Here is a 19,029-nt window from a genome sequence, read left to right as displayed (position 1 = left end):
GCAAAAATCATTAAAAATGCGGAAAAATGATGGTAAATTTTTTTTGAAACCGTAGACTCATCGTAGACGCGCGCTAATACCCAGAAGGGCTCGATATGAATGACGACTATAAGATACCCACTTTTGGTTAAACGGCACCGCAAAATGTGGGAGTAGTTAGGAATCTAAATCGGAGGAGACAGAGTCTCACACACACAACTTCAATTTTATATATAAAGATTTCCTCTCAAACAATTTCATTTTAGTTTCAACTAGAAAATGGAACTTATTATAGTCTTGGACAGATAATCTTTACAGGCTTTCAGAACTTTCTGCAGAACAGATTTGAGAAGAACAAGTAAAGCTCTTTCTATACAGAATTTAGCTGACAACTTCTTTCCGAAGACCTTTGGAATATTAAATATAATATATGCTTTACTCTCTCTCTCTCTCTCTCTCTCTCACACACACACACACATCTTAGCTCTTAGATCCTCCAGTGTTTTCTGCACAACAGGTAACGAGCCTTCTCTGAATCTCCAGACATCCTGATTGCTTGCCTTCTTCCTGACTCCACTTGGGCCAGATCCTTTTGCTTTCATGTTTTCCTGAAACATACATCTTCCTTGGTCTTCCCTTCAGTCTCTGGCATCCACTCCATCACAATGGTAACCTGTCTCTCCTGCCAGTAAACTCTATCTGCCTCTTAATCACCATTTCCTGCAAACTTCCCAGGCTCGTCTCATCACCTCTTTGTTTCTCACTCTTTCCTCCTAAGCAATACCCAGCATTGAATGTAGACAGCATTGAGGGAACATGTCCAGCAATTGAGAGACCTTTGCTGTCTTCTTCCAGGTTTCACAGGAGTAGATGCCTGTTGGTATAACAAGAGCTGAGTACAGCTGAAGTTTTATCTTCTTACTGATGGTTTTTGATCTCCATATTGGACGAAGGTATTGGAATACTGATGTTGTTTCACCTATCCTGGTTATCACTGACTTTTGCATCATACTACTTGAAACTATAGCTTCCAAGACAGGCAACCTTATCAACGTTCTGTTTAGCCTTGTTTAGATGCAGGAGGACCTACAAGATGATCGAAAGCATGGAATGATGGTTCCATTACCCCCAAAAGATAATCTGGTGAACTGTAACAGCTGGCATGGCATTACAGCTGTGTCCTGCTGAATAGATTAAAGAAGGAGATTGAAACTGTGTTGAGAGAGAAGCAGACAGGATTTTGGAGTGGCAGGTCTTGTGTGGGACAGATTTTCATGTTGTGGAATATAACTGAGCAAAGTAGAAAACATAGACTGCAGCTGTTTATTGATTTCATTTTTTTTAAAGAAAGCATTTGACAGAATTCACCAAGATTCACTCTGGAATATTCTGAGAATCTAAGGAGTTCCAAGCAGATATATCAACATCTTTAAGTCTGTGAATAAAAACTCAGTCTTGTGTGAAGAAGAGCAGTAGAAGCAGAGATATATCCAAAACTGTTACTGGAGTGAAACAGGGTTGTATCTTGTCACCATTTCTGTTCCTGATGCGAAGCAATGGATAGTTTTAGAATATCATGGGGAGTGAAAAGACAGATGGGCTTTGATTTTGTAGATGACTTGTCCTTATTAAGCTCCAATAGAGAAACACTACAGGCCATGACAGATGGCCTTTACAGTTAAGAGGTGAAAGCAGGATCGCAGATTAATGCTGAAAAGACCAAAGCCATGTCAAATGGTGGTACCCAAGCAGAACTTGTCAGTCTTGGACAAGACAAAATCAAGTGCATTGACAAGTTTACATATATATATGCATGTATGCGGACATATACAAACAGTTCTATTTTCCTGTTGCAACAAGAAAACGGATCTTAAAACATGAGTATATATAGAGAGAGGCTGTTTAATCATCATTAGCAGAAGTTACAGAATGACTCAAGGGCCAATGGTTTATACCATCATCATCATCATTGTTTAACGTCTGCTTTCCATGCTGGCATGGGTTGGACGGTTTGACAGATGGCTGCACCAGGCTCCAATCTAATCTGGCAGAGTTTCTACAGCTGGATGCCCTTCCTAATGCCGACCACTCACACACACACACACACACACACATACATTGTTTATTTAAAGGGCATAATACATATCTTTAAGAGCCTAAATCCAGTTGCAACCCAAGATCCTGTCTACTTGACCAACGATATATGATTTAATCTATCATATGTGAGGCAGAAGTTACTGCAATCCTAAATAATAATACAACAGAAAAGAAGACTTATATTATATGAAGGTGAATTTAAAAATTGCTCTGGCAATCACATAGCCCCCTTCCGACATAAGGGCAAAAGTAAAGCTACTAAGTTGGCTAGCTATGTATGGAATTTGAAAGATAACAAAACACCACATGTGATTAAATGCAAAGTAAATGAGAAATCCATACCTTTTGTGAATGTCTTATTTTCTTTCGTAGAAGAAATGAACCAATCAACAAAATTGCTGTTTGAAAATACCTCAAACTAAGATTGTTTGAAACCTTTTTCTATGGAAAAGAAAATCAAACTCATGGCTGTAAAACTTGCCACAACAGCTGTAGTTACAGAACAGTGAACAATGTTCTTTTTGGATGCATTTGTATACTGGAGATATTTTCTAAGTTCACTTTGAATTTAACTCATTTCAGATTGCCTTGTACAACAGGAGCGATTGTCACCATTGTATGGTGAATTCATCAATTAAAGATGTGATTTTCTCTATCCTATTTTTATTGTCTAATTCTCTGAATTTCTTCTAAAGGCTATTTGGATCTATTTGTCATAGATGAGGGGGTTACCTTGGATGTGTATTCATCTTACAATTACTGGTTTCTGATTGTTGGATATAGTTAAACAAATTTGTTTAAAACTGAGTGCTTTATTTATATCTGCCTGGATTTTTTAATCCCTTTTCTCTTCTTGTATGTGTGTGTATACACACAAACACACACACACACATGTATATATGTATATATATACACACACATACACACTTAAAAGGTTGTTACTGCTCTAAAGTTTTAACGTGTTCTTCTTTTCGGACTTGTGAACTACTGACCAATACATACAAACATACATACATACAAATATTATTTATTAGCGATGGAAGCAACATCAGTACCAAAAGGCAATCTTTATATTCAACTTAACATGGATGTTTTGTTAGAACACCTTAGCCTTGAGAGAACCTCTCATATAGTTGCTTGGTGCATTTGGACATAAAGATTACCTGATGTCACAGATCACCAGCAGGCTTATTTGTGACAGAAGCACTATTATAGTGCTTCTGTCACAAATAAGCCTGCTGGTGATCTGTGACATCAGTGTCTGAGTAGATATTCTATATATTGTAGCAGAGAAATTTGTTTTGGTATGTGGTGACCAAATGTCTCCTATTGATGGTGTCCAGTTGACTAAAATCATGTGAATTATGGCACCCATAACAGGTGATTCTTGTGTCTGCTTTTATGCACCAAGTGCCTATATGAGAGGTTCTCTCAAGGCTATTAATGCAGTATTTAGTGTTCCAACAAGATATTCATGTTAAGTTGAGAGACTTGTAATTATAGAGGCATTAAATTACTGGACCATGTGATGAATATTACAGAGGGAGTTATAGCTCAATTAATTAGGAACAGAATAAGACTAGATGAAATGCAGATCAGCATTGTTAGCGGAGAGGTACCAAGAATGCTATTTTCATAGACAAGCAACTGCAAAAGAAGTATTTAGCTAAGAACGAGTTGTTGTACTTGGCATTTGTTGATCTAGAGAAAGCCTTTGGCATAGTACCCCATTCTGTGATATGGTGGTGCCTGAGGTAGCCAGGGAGAGATGAATGGCTTGTGAAAGCAGTACAGGCCATATACAGGGATGCTGTTAGCAAAGAAAGAGTTGGCCATGGGTACAGTGATGAATTTAGTGTACAGGTAGGTGTCCACCAAGAGTTGGTCCTCAACCCCCTCCTATTCATCATCATCCTCAAAACCATATCAGAGGAATCTAAGACTGGAAGCCCATGGGAACTACTATAGGCTGGTGATCTTGCCCTCAGCAGAGTCTGTAACAGAATTATAAAAGAAATTTCAGGTGTGGAACCAGAACCTGGAATCTAAGTCTTAAAATAAACTTAGCAAAGACTAAGGTACGAGTAAGCAAAGAATTGGACAGGGCCCTTCACCCATCAGGGAAATGGCCCTGTAGTAAGGGTGTAGACAGAAACTCCATTCAGTGTACCCAGTGCAAGCTATGGACACACAAGAGGTGCAGTAGATTAGTTAGAAGATTAACAGAGAAAGTAGTATTTGTATGTGGAAGATGTACGGAAGCCATAATGGCCATAAATACACAGGAGATTGATCTCCTTAAATGTCCCAGTGGCTCTCTGGAAGTTGTAGATAATTTCTGCTACCTGGGTGCCCTATTTAGCAGTAGAGGAGATTATACAGAAAGTGTAATCTCAAGAATAGTATGGAGAGAGTTCAGAGAGCTTTTACCTCTGTTGGCAACCAAAAGTCTCTCTCTCTCTCTGAGTGAACCTGCAATGCTGCGTGGGCCCTGAATGTGGAGGACATGTGAAGGCTGGAGTGGAACGAAGCTAGTATCTTTTACTGGATGTGACATGTCTGTATGCATGTGCAAAAGAGCATGAGTGTATTGAAGAAGAAGTTAGGTATAAGAGGAATTATATGCAGTGTGCAAGAGAGGAGACTGCACTGGTTTGGTCATGTGATGCAGATGGATGAGGACAGCTGGATAAAGAAGTGCCGATGGAAGAGGGAGACCCAGGAAGACAAGTTTTGAAGGCCAATCTCAAAATGCTAAACCTTATGAAGGAAATGACAGAGGACCGAGAAATGTGGTGCATTGCTGTATTTGAGAAGACCTGCCCACCACAACAGAATTGAGATCCTAAAAGCAAGGTACCATGTAAAAAGCACTGGTGCTGGTGCCACTTAAAAAAATTTGGTGATGGTGCCACAAAAAAGAACCTGATACACTCTGTGGAGTGGTTGGCATTAGGAAGGGCATCCAACTATAGAAACCAAGCCAAAATCAGACTATGGAACCTGATGTGGCCCCTAGTCTACCAGTTCCTGTTAAGCTGTCCAATCCATGCCAGTATGGAAAGCAGAAATTAAATGATGATGATGATAATGATGATCACACACACACACACACACACACACACACACACACACACACACAACTATTGTGGGCACAGAATACTAACCCAAATACTATGAATTCAAAATTCTTGTTTTCTAGTACAATACTCTCAGTTGATATGTGGTTTAATTTGCATCAAACCATTTTCACAGAAATCTCTGCTGCTTTCATAATCCATTTATGTACAAATATATATCAGTCAAAATAACCATTATTTGCAAGGAACAATTTTAAACTTTCTCCTGCTGTGCTCCCTATATTTGAGCATAGCACATCTACAACTACATTATTCAGTATGTCTTTTAAATTTCCCCACTGCAAGTTTGATTTGAGGAGATTTGACTCTTTCTTGATGGTCAAGTACCACATAGATGCCTGCCTATATCCAGTATACCTCCTGTATTGAACACCTTACTGTGTGGCCCTAGACCAGAGTGAGATTTCATTGCTGTTTCCAGCAAGTCAAGAGTCCATCATTGGCTCCCAATGTTTCTCTTCCACTGATTTGTTTCAACTATCAGAGAATTACAGCCACATATTCTCCAAGGAACACTTTAGAAGCTGTTTAATTGGTTTCTGAGAATAGATTAAAGCAGCTGACCTCACAGTGATATACTTAATGTTAAAACAGATTGTAATTATTGAATTAACATTAAAACAAGGAGTTAACTCTGCATAGATAACCCAACAGCTATTTTCTCCTCAGTAAAACCTAACTACCAAACCACAAAATGACTTGTATGTGTTTGTAGTTTTGGTGTGAAAATAACTGATTAGGGAATCTAAAATGACATTGATTAGAAAATTTCCTATGGGACCTCTAAATGGAATACATAGATTTAATATTAATTATGATGATGATTGGCATCGAATAATTTCTAATCTTACATTCCAGCCATGGCCACCTTGTCTTGTCTACAACTATAAATGTTCAGTGTGTCTAAGATGGTAAGGTGTGACTTGAAAGTTATCTATTTATCTAGATCAGGACTATTGGTAAAGGACAAACTACTGTGTATAGTTGTCTTGAGGTTGCAAGCTCTAATTCCACTGAGGTAGACTTTGTTCTTATTCTTCTGGGGTCATTAAAATAAAGTAACAGTAAAATATTGGGATTAATTTGCCTAGCTAGCTTTGTAATATTAATAGAGCCAATGAAGGGGCCTGCATGTGCTTGCTTGACAAACTAGAAATAACAGCCAAATCTACTTCAAGTCACACCTTACCATCTTAGACACACTGAACATTTATACTTGTAGATAAGACAAGGTGGCCATGGCTGGAATGTAGAATCAGAAATTATTTGGTGCCAATCATCATCATAATTAATATTAAATCTATGTATTCCATTTAGAGGCCCCATAGGAAATTTTCTAATCAATGTCATTTTAGATTCCCTAATCAGTTATTTTCACACCAAAACTACAAACACATACAAGTCATTCTGTGGTTTGGTAGTTAGGTTTTACTGAGGAGATTAAATAAGACTGAAACATGTCCTGAGTTATTTAACTTACCAAATGTCAGACACTTTCTCTCCCTCTCAGTCTATGTCAAAGTTCTCTCCCTTGCCCCTCTTGATAACAATTGCCATTAACCCAAATAACTTTTGTTCTCATTGTGAGTGTTAATTGTCATTGATTAAGAATTTGTTTTGGCTCCCTTTACTCAGTGTGTTTCATGAGCATTTAGCTACATATTTTTCATGCAGAAGACACTCTGAGGAAATTGACTTTCTTTCGGATTGTCAACTGTGATAAATTGAAATTATTAATTAAAATTATAGAGAAAATAATGATAATAACAAATCCAGCAAATTGTTTTTAGGAAGGGAAGAATTAGTTGCTTCCATTGACTCTGGTGCTCAACCGGATCTTATTTTATTGATTCCAAATGGGTGAAAGGCAAAGGAAACCTGGGCGAGATCGAAGCTGAGAATGTACAGAGCTGGAGGAAACGCCGCCACTAAGCATTTTGCCAAACATGCCAAGGATTCTACCACCTTGCCACTTTAATGGTGATGATGATGATGATGATGATGATGGTTTCAAATTTTGGCACAAGGCCAGCATTTTTTGGAGAAGTGGGTAAACCAGTTATAGCGACCACAGTGTTCATCTGATTTCATTGACCCCCAAAAGGAGGAAAGGTAAAGTCAGCCTCAGCAGAATTTGAACTCAGAACAGAAATATGCCTGAAATGCTGCTAAGCATTTTGCCTAGCATTCTAATGGTTCTGCTAGCTTGCCTAAGTGATGATAATGATGGTGATGATGATGATGATAATAATAATAATGATGATTTCGAGTTTTGGCACAAGGCTAGCAAGTCGATTACTCCAGTACTCAACTGGTACTTATCTTATCGACCCTGAAAGAATGAAAAGCAAAGTTGACCCCTGATAGAATTTGAACTCAGAATGTGAAGATAGATGAAATACCATTAAGCAGTTTGACTGGTGCGCTAACAATTCTGCCAGCTCATCACCTTTAAATAATAATAATAATAATAATAAAATAATAATAATAATAATAATAATGACAATTTTTTTTTTTTTTTTTACCTCAGCACAAAGTCAGTAATTGTTGGCCCTGGAGGAACAAAGAAAGCAAAACAGATCTTGGTGTGATTTGAACTCAGAACATAAAAAGTGAAAACAAATATTATAGATATTTTTCCAAGCAGTCTAATGATTCTGCTCATCCACCACAGATTGATTGGGGTAGAGTTGAAAGTTTGTATTATTAACCCTGGAAGGTAAAACAAAGCTCAGCAGAACTTGAACCCAGAATGTAAAGAACTGAACCAATGATTGCAAGGCTAACACTGTTAACAATCCAGTGGAAATGGCTTATCTACAAACAAACCTGTTGACATAGAAAATAAAGTGACATTAATATATTTCTGTTTACAATAATTGAATGTATTAATGATGGAATAGTTTGAGAAAACAGTAAAAGACAAGAAAAGCTGTTGTTAAGGAATTGTCCAATGAAGGGCTACAAGCAATGTTTCTGTGACTAATGTTGAGGGCAGCAACTATTGGAGCTATCAAGGTGATCTCAGTCTATTAACTGACTAATTAAGCATAATTACATTAGATATTAATTAACATTGAATGCAATTTGGAAGACTCAATGCTTTTATAATTTTTAACATAACAGAAATTTTCAGCAATGTATGGAGGGAGTGTGTACAAAGCAATAGAGTGGAGTTAAATGTTTAAATACAAGAGGACAGAGGTGAAAGGAAGATGAGGTGAACGGGTGAAAGAAGTGGAGATTGAGTGATGGAGAAAATGATGGTGTTAATAATGGTGACCCTTATAGATGTAATGGTGGTGGTGGCAGTGGGCATTGTGAATGTTGTTGCTGTTGCTGCTGTTGTTGTTGTTGTCATCATGAAAATTGTGACTGGAAAGGCATCCAAACACTGGAAACACGAGGACAAGCAGTTCCCTGCATTTCATTTGCAACCTCTAACTTTTAGGTGGGGACAATTGCCTTTATGTTCTGGTCTTAGGGTCTTGTGAAGAACATCAGAGGACAATCTTCTTTTCTGTAAACCAAGCCATTAAATAAATAAGAGATTGCAGAAAGCAACATTGAAACCCATGTAATGCAAAATCTATGAATTCAGTCTGAGTCTTATTGTTTTGATGGCCGTGGCTGGCCTGGCTGATAGAATTGCTTCAGATCATACTTGACAAGATTTGATCTGATAAGATTTTGTTTTGAAATAACTACATGGCTGTGGAGTCGAAATTATTTTAAACTGGAGCTGTGTCTCAAACACACACACACACACACACACAGACACAGACACAGACAGACACACACTCTCTCTCTCTCTCTCTCACCACATACCTTTCACATATCTATTGTCTCCCATTGTTAAAGTAAACACCAACAGTGCTAATATTCCACAACAACAATCACAAAATTCTATTACTATTTTACCAAAGAAGTGTTGGATATCAGTACCGAACGGGTGATTGTATTTACGAATTTTCTGATGAATTGAAGTGAAATCTGAGCAAGTTTTTCTTCCTTAGTTGGAAAATGTTTGGACGTAGTATTGAGGGACTTGCCTATCATTGTGGAGGTGTGTGAGTGTGTGTTTGAGATGTTATAGATATCTGTTTGTACAGAGAATTTCTACCTTGACGTCAAAAGTTACTTTCTGAAATAGACTTAAAATCTGGAGTTAAATCCAGATTAAAAAAAATATTAAAACAAAAGAAATAGAATTAAGGGCTGAGAGGAAAGTGCAATAATGAGTGGATGATCCTTGATGGTTTGACTAAAGGGCATTGATTCGGTTAATGTTTAACTGTAAGTCAATGTTTAAAGAATAATGTTTAATTGAATGTTTCAATATGAGACTAATTTAGTTCATGAGGTAATTAGCATTTCTTACTAATTATACCTTCTCCAGAATCCAATAAAAATACCATTTTTTTATGCTGTAAATTTTAACACTTGGAATCCTAAGCCAAGGCATGGTTGTGTGCTGCTCTCAAAACACACAATTATGTCAAACTCACTTAAAACTTATTTTTTGTGTTAAGTATGAGTGAGTGGTTAGCAACTTCACTAACTCCATTGTCTTAGGTTCAATCCCATTGTATGACAAGTTTGGCAAATGTGTTTTTTATCATAATTCAGAATTGGTGAAAGCTTTGTAAAGTGAGGAGGAGAAAAAAAAACCCCTAGAAGTGTGGTTGCTTATGTTCATATGTGCCCCAGTTGCACCGTCCAACCCATACCAGCATGGAAAGCGGACACTAAACGATGATGATGATGATGTGTGTGTGGATATGTGTATGAGTCTGTATATGTACCTACATGTTTGTGTGAGTGTGTACATATACATGTTTGTGTGAGTGTGTACATATACATGTTTGTGTGAGTGTGTACATATGTAGATGTTATCAACGCAGGAGGTTTCCATGTCTATGTGTTGTGAGAATATGGTTGCGTGTATTTTTTATCTTTTATATTTTTTCCTAACTATTAGAGTAACTTCCCTTTTATTCAACGGTTATTTTATGGTGTCTGTTGCCATTAATAGCCAATGAGAATGCATCGTAGCTCTTAGCTCCAGCATTTGAAACTCTGAGTACTATTATGACAACTTACTGATTGTCCTAAACAGTTCGTATGTACACACCCACACCCACACACACACACAGAAAGACTTAATCCAATACATAAAAAAATTTTATAAATTAAATATAATTAAGATATCCACTACGATCGTTTCTTGTCACTTCTATTGACATTCATCAGGTGGTTTCAAGACCTTCTTTGCAAGTTTTAAACTGAAGTCTTCAGTTTAAAACTTGCAAAGAAGGTCTTGTATTGGATTAAGTCTTTCTTTGTTTGATTTGCATAATAGTGGTTTTGTCTCTAATTAATATTATATATATATATATATATATCAGAAACATGGATTTATAGAGAAAATTTCAACTTCTGAAACCAAAATTCAGTCAACTTAGAAAAGGAGACAAAAAAAAAAAAAAAAAATTAGATGAAAAAATGTGATTCTTTATACATGAATACATCAACAAATGAACCAGTGGTAGTATGGATGGCACTTGGAAAACTGATCCTAGCAGAGAGGGAAAAAACATCTAAGAAGATTTTAGAGTCAAAAACACTATGGCTACAGAAATATGAAAAGACCAATGAGAACGGACAGATAAAAGCTAAACACTGGCTTTTGATGATAACCTCCAGATCTGAAAAGAGTTCAAACACTAAAAGAAATGAAGGATTTTCACATAACAGACAAAGATCTATCGATCAGTCCCCAAAGAAACAAAAACTTTTGACTCTCCACAGATGTAATAGGAAGTGAGACAAGTGACAAGTCCAACAAAACTACACAGAACAATAACAGAGTGAGAAACGAACCCATAAATGAAGGATCAAAAGTTTCCTTAGCCAGAGATAACCAGCCTGAAGTATGAACATACAGAAGAATGTGAAATCTCAACATAAACACTCCGAAGTCAAATCAAAATCCTTTTTTAAAAGAGATCTTTCATCAGAAAAAGGACAAAAAGATAATACCATTCCTCAAAAGACATTTGGAAACATGTACAAGTAAACCTTGAATAATAAATTTATCCAACAAAATAATATCTCAAGAAGAAATTAAACTGTTGGGGAATGGGCTAAAATTTACTTCCACTCCAAAATTGAACCAAAGTGAGTGTAAAAGACACAAAAGATTTTTGCCAAAAGTCATGATTAAGAGAATTCTTTCAAAATGCTGAACAAACGGATGAATGACGAGTAAAGAACAAGAAAGGATTTGAACCACCTTTAATCAGAGACAAACATTTGGAAGAATAAATAACCTTGTGACAGTCAGTGGAGTCCAACATTACAAAGAGGAAATGTGTTGATTTAATTAAAAAAACAATTTACAAAACAAATCATCAATAATCAAGGAAACCAACAAAGATGGAGAAATCATAATTTGGGACAAAACCCATTCGAGAGACAAGGTTCTGGAACAACTTAATAATAAACCCTTCGACAGGAAGCTAAATAAAAACAAAGATAAAAAAGCCATGAACAAAGCATGTGGATTCATCTCAAGGCACCAAAATAGTCTCAGATAGAATGATGTCAATTATTTAACCAACTTTGAAGTAAAGACCAATAAATTCAATGGATCACCTAAAGTTCATAAATCAGACAACATAACAGGAAAACATAAAACAAATGTCAAAATTGCAAAACCTACAGACTGGAAACTACACTCAATCATAGCTGGACAAACATAAAAAAGCACACTGCTTAAATGACCGAAAGGAGAGGATACTGAAACCTTTATGCAACATGGTACCAAGCTTCATCTGAGGAAATATGGGATTTCTAAATTACATTCCTCAAAGTGTACATCAAGAGACAATTCTCCCTAGCTTAGATATAAGTAGTCCATACACCAATATCCCACATGACTTGGGAATAGAAAGTGTGAACCTCTGCTTGACAAAATGTCCAGGAAATATTACTCTTTTACTCTTTAACTCTTTTACTTGTTTCAGTCATTTGACTGTGGCCATGATGGAGCACCACCTTTAGTCGAGCAAATCGACCCCAGGACTTATTCTTTGTAAGCCTAGTACTTATTCTATCAGTCTCTTTTGCCGAACTGCTAAGTTACGGGGATGTAAACACACCACCATTGGTTGTCAAGCGATGTTGGGGGACAAACACAGACACACACACACACACACATATATGTATACATATATACGATGGGCTTCATTCAGTTTCCGTCTACCAAATCCACTCACAAGGCTTGAATAATGATATTTGTTTACAATTAGCATATAAAAAAGACAAGGAAACCACATCACACACACACACACACACACACACACACACACACACACACACACACGAGTTTCAGTTAGGTAAATTTCCTCATAAGGTTTTGGTCAGGTTGGGGCTGTAGTGGAAACACCTGCTCAAGGTACCACTTAATAGGATTATATGAAGACACTACCAACAGTATTAGACTTTGTTGAAAACTGCACAACATTCCAAAGATAAATGAAGAACTCTTGGCTAAAGGAGTGGTACACATATAAGAATCTATTATTAACAGGGATGAGAAGCTGAGGGGGGAGGGAAACCCCTTTTGTTAGTGGTTGCATGGCTGGTTGATTGATTGGTTTGTTGGTGCCTTCTAAAAGCTAATTAGTTTCTCAGGAATCTAAAAGGTAAGAGGGAGGGAAAAGTGGGAGTAGCAGTGGCAGTAGTAGTGGTGCTCTTAGTGAAATGTAGTGATGTGGTGGCAAGCAAGCTTGTTAAGAATATAAGGGCCAAGAGGATGGAGCAAAATGAGGGCAGTGGAAGGAGTAACTCCAGTTGAATATTCATCACCATCATCATCATCATCATCATCTTTTTAATGTCTGTTGTCCATACTGTCACAGGTTGGACAGTTTGACAGGAACCTGCAAGCTGGAGGGTTGCACCAGGATCAAAATGTCTGCTTTGGCATAGTTTCTATGGCCAGATGCCCTTCCTAAAGCCAACCCATTTACAAAGTGTACTGGATGCTTTTGAAGCAATTCTTCTTCTTCTTCTTCCTCTTCTTCCTCTTCTTCTTCAGTAGTCTTATTTTTATCACGTGCTTTCACACTCACCACCGAGCACAGCTCTGTGTGCCTTGGGTATTTGTGGTTTGTTTTGTTGTTATTTTTCCTGTATTGAAAGTGTTCTGCGTAGGATGTGTGCAGTACCTAGTGCTGCTATTTTCTTTATGTCATATACATTCATAAGTCCTGGTGTTTTGGTTATGTATTTGTCTGAATGTCTTTTAATCATACTTAATGCACCTACTATTATAGGAATTGTTTCTGTTTTAGGTTCCACATTCGAGTTACCCTCCATCTATGTCAAACTTGGGTGCTGCATCCTAAATTCTCTCATTACTTTTCTTATCTTCCTGTCTAATTTAGTTAGTCCATTTAGAGACCAATTAAGGATACTGAAGCTGTAACTTATAACTGGGATGGCTAGAGTGTTGATACCTATCATCTTGTTTTTTGCATTGAGCTCTCTTTTAAGTATTAATCTAACTTGTCTATGGTATTTCTTCCTTATCTTCTCTTTCACTTGTGTGTGTTGTACTGTATCTTGTTCACTGATTTGTATGTCTGGCTTTGGTCTAGTTTCCCTCTTTTCAAGGTTGGTTTGGCACATTTTTATAAGTAGAATTTCATGTTTATTTCTTTGGTAAATTCATGCACTTTATTATTATTATTATTATTATTATTATTATTATTATTTGCCTGTCTTTACATTCTGTGTTCAAATGCCTCTGCAGTTGACTTTACCTTTCATCCTTTTGGAATCAATGGAATAAGTACCAGTGGAGTACTGGGGTCGATAAAACTGACTAGCCCTTCCCACAAAATTTCAGGCCTTGTAGTTTGTTATTATTATTATTAAGATATGAAACAATAGAATAGAGCTGTGGAAACCTCTTATTAAGGGAACTGAAGTGAACATATGAGGACGTTGAGACAAGTGCTGATGTGTAAGTCAAGGACAATGTGTATGTGTCTGTGTCGGTGTGTGTATGTGTGAGTGTGTGTGAGGGTGTATGTGTATGTGAGAGTGAGTGTGTGTGAGGGTGTGTGTGTGTGTGAATGTAGTAGATAGTAAGAAGGGAAAAACTGAGATGTGGAGGTGGGGCTTTGTGATGTATGGGGAAGATAATAATTGTGGAATGATATATCAAGGAATGTGGGTTGAAAGAAAGACTGAGAAAAACACAAGAGGAATTGTAGAAAGTTCATGTAAGGATAGCGAGCTTCAGAGATGAAAGATGAGCAGTGAGATGATGCTGGGTATGAGTCAACCTAGCAAACCCACAAGCATGGAAAAATGGATATAATGATAATGAGGATGAATGAGCAGGTAGATGCATGCATGCATACACACATATGTATATATATGTATATATATATGTGTGTATGTGTGTGTGTGTGTACATACATAGCTATCCATCCGTCTACTCTCCCCTGATCCCTACCTCTACTGTTTGCTCAATTTCTCCTTCCCTCTCATCCTCTACAATGCCCACTTTCTCAGCACCTATCATTCTAAATATACAAATAACTTATAAATAATATATACCCTCATCATTTAATGTTCATTTTCTATGCTGGCATAGGTTAGACAACTTGACAGGAACTGGCAAACCAGAAGACTGCGCCAAGCTCTGCTGTTTGCTTTGGTATGGCTTCTATTGCTGGACGCCCTTCCTAATGTCAACCACTTTATAGAGTGCACTGGGTGCTTTTTACATGGCATTATCAGCAGTGAGGTCACCAACTAATTTACAAAACCCCACAACTGAGCAGTATTCAGGGAGGTGGCTTTGTGCCAAGTGAGGTTACAATATAAATAGAACAGAATTAGGTGTCTTGCAGTAAAAGAGATACATGGAGAGAGAGAGAGAGAGAGAGAGAGAGAGAGAGAGAGAGAGAGAGAGAGAGAGAGAGAGAGAGAGAGAGAGAGAGAGAGAGAGAGAGTGAGTTTTTGTGTATGTATATGTGTATAAGGGGTGAGAGTGAAAGTGAGAGTGGTGAGTAATGAAAAATGGAGAAAAATTAAATCACCTGTTATATATAGATGACTTAGACATGTTTGGAAAGAGTGAAAGTGAAATAACTGGTCTGGTATGCTTATAAAAAACAAAAGGTAAAGTTGTGTTGTCCAATGGCGAGAGAATCAAAGATGTTGAGATTGATGGATATAAGTATCTGGGTATTTTGGAGTCTGACAAAAGAGAGGAGAGTGAGATGAAAGAAAGTTTTAGGTGAGAATACCTCAGAAGAATCAAATCAATTATGGAAAGTAGACTCAATGGAAAGAACAAGACCAGGGCAAAGAATAGATGAGCTGTTTCCTCAATGCAATGGGGTGCAGGTGTTGTTGGTTGAACAAAGAACAAGATTGAGGAAACGGAGAGAAAAACCAAGAAGTGATGACAATTAACAAAGAACTGAACCCCAAAAGCAATATTGACTGGCTGTATGTGTCTAGGAACAAGGGAGGAAGAGGCCTCATAAGATGCAAGTTCTGTGTTGCCTACAAGAAGAAAAATCTGGGATGGTACATCAAACAGCAGAGTGAATCCTTGCTTGTCACTGTTAGAAATAACAACATGATACCTACCGAAAATATGACACACCCCAAAACATTTAAAAACCAAGATGAAGAGCAAAGATTAAACAACTGGAAAATGAAAACAATGCATGGGTAGTACCTGAGAGAAATCAAAGAGAAAGACAAGACCAACACCTGGAGGTGGCACTGAGACATTGATATGTGGCACCCAAGAACAAATTCTGAGAGTTAATTACATCAAATTCAAAATATCACATGTGAGTGAGTGTAGCAAACTGGCACCAAAGGAATAGAAAAGGAGGCACGATATAGTGGCTAAGATTGTTCACTTGAGATTGAGTGAGAAGTATAGTCTTGGAAGAACACAGAAATGGTATGAACAAAAACCAGAAGGCATCACTGAGAATAATGAATATAAGATCCTTGAGACCCTAAAAGATGCCTAAAGACCAGACATTGTTGTAGTGGATTAAAGGAAAAAGGAAACTAAGATTATAGATACTACCATACCTTGGGACACACGTGGAAAAGGTGGAAAAACACAAATTGCTAAAAGACAAAATCGTAAGAATGCGGTCAGTGTAACTGTTATGGGGCAGTCAGTGCACTAAAAATGAAGTTTGAGAAATATGCGGGAGAAATTGAAATTGACATGAGAGTAGAGCATGCTAAAAAAAACCTACTCTGTTGGGTGGGAAGAGGAAGGATCTTGAGATTGGTGATTGGGTGTTAAGCATCTTCCATGATACTTAACATCTAGGTACCAAGTCTTATAACTCATGGAAAAAGACCCTGAGAGAGACTCTGTGAGACCTTTGACAACAGATTGTTGTCTGCACTCACTGAATTAACCAGAGCAAGTAAGATTGAAAGTTCTGAGAAGTAAAATATAATAATAATAATAATAATAATAATAATAATAATAATAATAATAATAATAATAAAAGGTATAAAAGTTGGGCTACAGCAGGTATAAAAGATGGGTTACAGAAGGTACAAAAGATGGGCTACAGCAAATATTCTGCTCAATACCACAGATTTGCTTGTCAGTTGTTTGACTATAACCAGTTGACCATGTCCCTCAGTGTCTGATGATATGTGCATCTCTGACCACAAGCAGAAGTAATGGGGGAGCATCATAACCATGTGTTGAGAGGGATTCTTTGGAGTTTGGATAATTCACCTTTGGAAACATGGGTGTTTTGTTCAATATCCTTAAAAAAAACCTTAGTCAAGGACGTTTTAAGTGAGATAGGCTATTCAGCTTGAAGAAAATTCTAACTGGGCTCCACCTTCAAGGTCATGTGTTTTTATCTTGATAATAGATCACCATGTTGCACACATATGGTTGTGATGCATGTACCTGGTGTACCCTTATCAGACAGGTAGTCATGATGGGTAAACTGGGCTTTGTATATTTTACCCCAGTGTCACTTTGATTGCATGCATTGCTCTCTTACTCAATAATAATAATAATAATAATAATAATAATAATAATGATGACCCAAAATGCCAGTTCTGTAACGATGAGATTGAAACAATAGACCACCTAATCTCAGGGTGTAGAGTCTTAGCATCTCCAGAATATAAAGCATGACATGACAGAGTCAGCCAGTATTTACATTGGACAATATGTCGGCATTATAAAATCAAAACCGCTGACAAATGGTATAAACATCATCCTGAAGCTGTGACTGAGGGAGAAAATGTGTCGATTCTATGGGACTTCACCGTGCAGACCGACAGGACTATAAAAGCTAATAAACTGGATATTATTATAAAAGATCAGACAAAAAGTATGTGTTTATTAATCAACATGAGTATTCCCTGTGATCACAATATAGTGGCGAAAGAATTTGACAAGATTAGTAAATATAAAGACCTGCTAATGGAAATTGGAAAAATGTGGCATCTCAAGACGACTACAGTACCAGTGATTGTAGGATCTCTAGGAATGATAAAAAAGGTACTGAAATCTATTTGAAAATGATTCCAGGCTTACCAGCCCTACAGGAAGTGCAAAAAATCGTATTAACTGGAATGGCTCATGTACTGAGAAGAGCACTATCGCTGTGAAAATAACATCCATCCATGAATTTATTTATTTATTAATTTTTAAATACATATTTTATCTTTGAATTTGCGCGTGTAATCTGGGAATGCATACAATGCCCTTCTCTGCCCTAGGTGTATGGAAAACACTCAGCGACAAACGGAAGAAAATTTGAAGAAAGAAGGAAAAAACACGATAATAATAATAATAAGTAAAAATGTAAGTTGAGGATGTTACATGTAAATAATCTCATAGACCGAGCAGAAAAAATAAGGCAAAAGTTCTCATGGTGGAAAAGAAGACTTGGGAATCAAGTTGAACAGTTCAACAGATCTTGGAAGGTTAAATAATAATAATTAAAAAGAAGTCAGGGAAGGAAAAACATAAAGATGAGCTTAAAAGAAGGTTACAGGTAGCTAAAGTAGAGGAAAGACAAAAATTTAAGGCAAAGTTAAGGCACAAAAACAAAACAAAAAGAGACCAGATACCAACGGAAGAAACCAATATTGGCTGAAGAGGGTCTTCAGAAACAATGAAAGAAGATTTTACCAACAGCTGAACAATGAGGATGAACATGAGGGGAATGTTTACCAAACACTGAAGCAGTAAGGAACTTTTGGTTAGATATTTGGAACAAAGAAGTTCAATGAAACAGAAAATTAGACTATTTATGGAAATGAAAAAGGGAAATGCAAAATAAAACAACCCCTGGACCAAACGGTGTTCAGGGATTCTGGTTCCAATGTCTCTCAAGTACACACAGCTCTAAACAACTGTTTCTTAGTGACTGTATAGAAAATAAAATACCAATATGAATGATAAAATGGACAGTACTGATAGAGAGCAGAAGTTAGCAATTATAGAGCAATCAGATGCTTACCAATACTCTGGGAATTATTAACTGGCCTCTTAGCAGATAAGATATAAAACATTCTGGAGAAGGAGAATCTGTTGCTAGAAAAGTAAGAAGGATGCAGAAAGATGCCTGCTTGCATCTTTTTGATCGACAGTGTGATATTGAGATAAGAAGTTTCTTAATGGATGGATAGACTACAAAAAGCATAGGATACTGTATCACACTATCATTTCTGCTTAGCACATGCACACACACACACACACACACACACA

General features: G+C 37.0%; 1 protein-coding gene across 8 annotated transcripts in view; it reads right to left on the bottom strand.

Moving 5' to 3' along the window:
- LOC115221198 (phospholipid transfer protein C2CD2L) overlaps positions 1–19,029 on the bottom strand; it is a 175,278-nt gene that overhangs the window by 28,382 nt on the left and 127,867 nt on the right. The window lies entirely within an intron of this gene.

The sequence above is a fragment of the Octopus sinensis genome, linkage group LG18, assembly GCF_006345805.1.
Source record: "Octopus sinensis linkage group LG18, ASM634580v1, whole genome shotgun sequence".
NCBI classification, from domain to species: domain Eukaryota; kingdom Metazoa; phylum Mollusca; class Cephalopoda; order Octopoda; family Octopodidae; genus Octopus; species Octopus sinensis.
Note: the sequence above shows the minus strand (reverse complement) of the source record. Positions and strands in the feature narration are given on the sequence as shown.